The sequence below is a fragment of the Pan troglodytes genome, chromosome 23 (genome assembly GCF_028858775.2).
Source record: "Pan troglodytes isolate AG18354 chromosome 23, NHGRI_mPanTro3-v2.0_pri, whole genome shotgun sequence".
NCBI classification, from domain to species: domain Eukaryota; kingdom Metazoa; phylum Chordata; class Mammalia; order Primates; family Hominidae; genus Pan; species Pan troglodytes.
Window position 1 is genome coordinate 11,912,928 of NC_086016.1, and position 4,840 is coordinate 11,917,767.

The 4,840-nt window shown below is 58.3% G+C and overlaps 1 pseudogene; it reads right to left on the reverse strand.

Moving 5' to 3' along the window:
- Positions 1-3,280: 3,280 nt before the first annotated feature.
- On the reverse strand, positions 3,281-4,450 carry LOC129138567 (protein FAM27D1-like; annotated as a pseudogene).
- Positions 4,451-4,840: the final 390 nt, after the last annotated feature.

The following is a 4,840-nucleotide window of genomic DNA, read 5'->3' on the forward strand; positions in this document are numbered from 1 at the left end:
CCAGGGCTTTTACAAGCCGGGCAGGCCACTGCTCTTTCAAAGGAGGAGGGAGGCAGAGGGCTGATGGATGAGTGAATTTGCAGCTGACACTAGGCCTTGAGACCTATGGGATCATTCTGTGCTGCAGCCAGGCCCTGCCGGCCTGACCAGATGTGGTGAGCCCATCCTGTCTCACTCGGAGAGGGCCAAAATCGGATCTCAACGGGAGTCCGGAGAACACAGCAGGCGTCCTGAAGCTCCCCCTCCCTCGGTGGAAGTGGGCTCAAGCAGCTCCTGAGGACAGGACCCCTGGGGGTTTGGGCCTGGGACAGGACGAGACACCCGCGGCCTCCTGTCCCACGCCGCCCCAAACAGGACCCAGGATCCAGGCGCCGCCGCGGCAGCAGCAGGAGCATCTCGGCCGCCGTGCGGTGGCGGCGATATTTAAAGGGGACGCAGCCTATCTGTCAGGAGTGGAGCGCGAATGGGCTCAGCCCATGCGCATGCGCGAGGCGCGAAGGGTTTCTCCCGTCACAGTGGTTCCCACGGTTGTCTTAGAAACCAGGCCCCGAGGCTTGGCAGAGCAGGAGCTCTCCGTGGCAGTGCTTGGGTGTCGAGCCTCTGAGGCTAAGGCCTCACCTCTCCACGGGGTCGAAGGGAAGGTCTCCGGATGCCAGGATTCGCAAAGGGCCGACCATGATGATAAAACCCCAGGCGGAGACGGGGGAAGCAGCACGGGATACCAGCCTCAGGCCTGCACGGATGGTGTTGGTTGGATGAGTCTCCCCCAAAGTCGTGCCGCCGTCCGTGATCTCGATGACGGGTCGGCTTGCGTGCCCCTGGGCTTCTCTCCTTTGCTGTATGACTCTGTTTGTGTGTATGTGTGTGTGTGTGTGTGTGTGCGTGTCTGTGAGCGTCTCCCATTCTCTCTTCTCTCTCTGCCTCTCAGTCTCTGTGTGTTTCCTTCCCACTGTCTGTGGGTTTGTGCCAGCCGAAGTTGCGTCATGGCTACCAGTTCAGTGGAGGATTGGGGGTGTTGCGAATTTTGCAGAAACCTCTTTGCTCCTCTGGTAGGCATTTGAAAACGTGGCTTGGGTCAGGCACAGACGGCCCCCCAAACCCCCGGGTCCCAGGTGTTCTTTGATTTTCCTTGGCATTGATGGAAACGTCAGCCATTTAACCCTTCCACCGGCACATACCTGGACACCACCCTTTGTTTCGCCGTCGCCCCGTATGCCTCTGGTGACACACATTAACACCAACTGCTGTGGGATTGGCCAGTGCCACGCGTGGTCACATGGTCTCCCCCTCGGATTCGCCTGTGTTCCTCATTGCAGGTGTCCTGGAAAGCGCGGTCGGCTTTCCGGAACCCCAGGGCTTTTACAAGCCGGGCAGGCCACTGCTCTTTCAAAGGAGGAGGGAGACAGAGGGCTGATGGATGAGTGAATTTGCAGCTGACACTAGGCCTTGAGACCGATGGGATCATTCTGTGCTGCAGCCAGGCCCTGCCGGCCTGACCAGATGCGGTGAGCCCATCCTGTCTCACTCGGAAAGGGCCAAAATCGGATCTCAACGGGAGTCCGGAGAACACAGCAGGCGTCCTGAAACTCCCCCTCCTTCGGTGGAAGTGGGCTCATGCAGCTCCTGAGGACAGGTCCCCTGGGGTTTTGGGCCTGGGACAGGACGAGACACCCGCGGCCCCCTCTCCCACGCCGCCCCAAACAGGTCCCAGGATCCAGCCGCTGCCGTGGCAGCAGGAGGAGCATCATGGCCGCCGCGCGGCGGTGGCGATATTTAAAGGGGACACAGCCTATCTGTCAGGAGTGGAGCGCGGATCGGCTCAGCCAATGCGCATGCGCGAGTCGCGAACCGTTTCTCCCGTCACAGTGGTTCCCAAGATTGTCGTAGAAACCAGGCCCCGAGGCTTGGCAGAGCAGGAGCCCTCCGTGGCAGTGCTTGGTTATCGAGGCTCTGAGGCTAAGGCCTCACCTCGCCACGGGGTGGAAGGGAACGTCTCCGGATGCCAGGATTCGCAAAGGGCCGACCATGATGATGAAACCCCAGGCAGAGTCGGGGGAAGCAGTACGGGATCCCAGCCTCAGGCCTGCACGGACGGTGTTGGTTGGGGTGAGTCTCCCCAAAAGTCGTGCCGCCGTCCGTGATCTGAAGGACGGGTCTTCCTGCGTGCCCCTGGGCTGCTCTCCTCTGCTGTATGACTGTGAGTGTGTGTGTGTGTGTGTGTGTGTGTGTAGGTGTCTGTGTATGTGTCTCCCATTCTCTCTTCTCTGTCTGTCTCTCAGTCTCTGTGTGTTTCCTTCCCACTATCTGTGGGTTTGTGCCAGCCGAAGTTGCGTCAGGGCTACCGGGTCGGTGGAGGATTGGGGATGATGCGAATTTTGCAGAACCCTCTTTGCTCCTCTGGTAGGCATTTGAAAACGTGGCTTGGGCAGGCACAGGCGGCCCCCCAACCCCCGGGTCCCAGGTGTTCTTTGATATTCCTTGGCATTGATGGAAACGTCAGCCGTTTCCCCCTTCCACTGGCACATACCTGGACATGACGCTTTGTTTGGCCGTCACCCCGTATGCCTCCAGTGACACATATTAACACCAACTGCTGTGGGATTGGCCAGTGCCACGCGTGGTCACATGGTCACCCCCTCGGATTCGCCTCTCTTCCTCATTGCAGGTGTCCTGGAAAGCGCGGTCGGCTTTCCGGAACCCCAGGGCTTTTACAAGCCGGGCAGGCCACTGCTCTTTCGAACATGGAGGCAGGCAGAGGGCTGATGGATGAGTGAATTTGCAGCTGACACTAAGGCCTTGAGACCTATGGGATCATTCTGTGCTGCAGCCAGGCCCTGCCAGCCTGACCAGATGTGGTGAGCCCATCCTGTCTCACTCGGAGAGGGCCAAAATCGGATCTCAACGGGAGTCCGGAGAGCACAGCAGGCGTCCTGAAGCTCCCCCTCCCTCGGTGGAAGTGGGCTCAAGCAGCTCCTGAGGACAGGACCCCTGGGGATTTGGGCCTGGGACAGGACGAAACACCCGCGGCCCCCTCTCCCACGCCGCCCCAAACAGGACCCAGGATCCAGCCGCCGCCGCGGCGGCAGCAGGAGCATCATGGCCGCCGCACAGTGGAGGTGATATTTAAAGGGGACGTAGCCTATCTGTCCAGAGTGGAGCGCAAATCGGCTCTGCCAATGCGCATGCGCGAGGCGCGAAGGGTTTCTCCCGTCACAGTGGTTCCCACGGTTGTCTTAGAAACCAGGCCCCGAGGCTTGGCAGAGCAGGAGCCCTCCGTGGCAGTGCTTGGGTGTCGAGGCTCTGAGGCTAAGGCCTCACCTCTCCACGGGGTCAAAGGGAACGTCTCCGGATGCCAGGAGTCGCAAAGGGCCGACCATGATGATGAAACCCCAGGCGGAGACGGGGGAAGCAGCACGGGATACCAGCCTCAGGCCTGCACGGACGGTGTTGGTTGGGGTGAGTCTCCCCCATAGTCGTGCCACGGTCCGTGATCTCGATGACGGGTCGGCCTGCGTGCCCCTGGGCTGCTCTCCTCTGCTGTATGACTGTGTGTGTGTGTGTGTGTGTGCGTGTGTGTTTGTCTGTGTGTGTGTCTCCCATTCTCTCTTCTCTCTCTGTCTCTCTGTCTCTGTGTGTTTTTTTTCCTCTCTCTATGGATTTGTGTGTGTATTCCCGTGTACGTGTGTGTCTTTGGCCGAATGTGCCCTTTGCGCCACAAAGCAGTTCGTGGCATGGCGGCCTGTCTTTGGCCAGCCTCTTTCTGCGTCTCTGCCTGGGTCGTGAGGCCGGCTGTCAATCGTTCTCACCGTGGAGGATCCGCTTGGGGTGTGTGAAAGCCTGGCCCACGTGAGGAGATGCGTCGCTTCCGGAGCCACTGAAATCTCATCCCCATCCTGTGCGTCCTCTTTTCTAGGATCAAGATGAACACACTGCAGCCGAGGACAAGAGCCCCAGAGGAACTCTTTGTCCCACAGGAGAGCAGTGGAACAAGAAAAGACGCTTTTATCTTTTCACGGCTCTTCTCTGAGAAATGAAGCCACTCCACGATACAGTCAGCAAGAGGAAACCGGGAATGGAAGATGGCAACAATCCCTGTCACTGGAATGCTGGCCTCTCTGGACAAGCCACCCTTTTGTAACCCCACCCTTACGCCCGTGGCAGTGGCACGGTGCTGTATCCTACCTGGGCTTTGGCCTCTGCTCTCTCCTCCCTCTGGCTCTGCCTCCCCTATTTCTCAGGGGCCTGGATGCCTTTCGCTCTGACCGAATGCCTTCAACAAAGATGACTTCCCAGTCCGTAAGGGAGACACTTCCTGGAGGTCCGTGTGATGATCGTTTCTCTCTCCAAACCTGTTTCTGCTTAATTGGGCAGGTATCATGACCCAGGAGCTCTTGGCTTCCATACGTGTCTCAGGCAGGGAAGCTTCCTTCTTCCCCACGTTTCCCCTCATGTGTGGGTGGATTGCCTAGAATGAGCGCTATGAGACTGTGACTGGCCTTGTCTTCCAGGACAGGTGGTGTCCCATTTCCTCTGCATTTCCTGTCTCATTCTTGAGGGACATCCTCTCCTCTGCTCCTGGGTGGCCTGACTCCCTTGATCTTCTGGAAGAGCTGATGTGGACTTGAAGCCCCATCTGCGACAATAAGAACACAGTGACTCGTGACTATGTCTTGACTGAAATGCAGGCCATGAATCTAATCATTATGTTGAAAAGAGGTGTTGAGCCTACGAAATGAAGGCATGTCTGGAAAAAGAGACACAGCAGTATGTTACAGCCAAACTATAACCTAAATCCCACGAACGTATGTCATCCCACCTGCTATTCGTTTCTGTCAGAGCT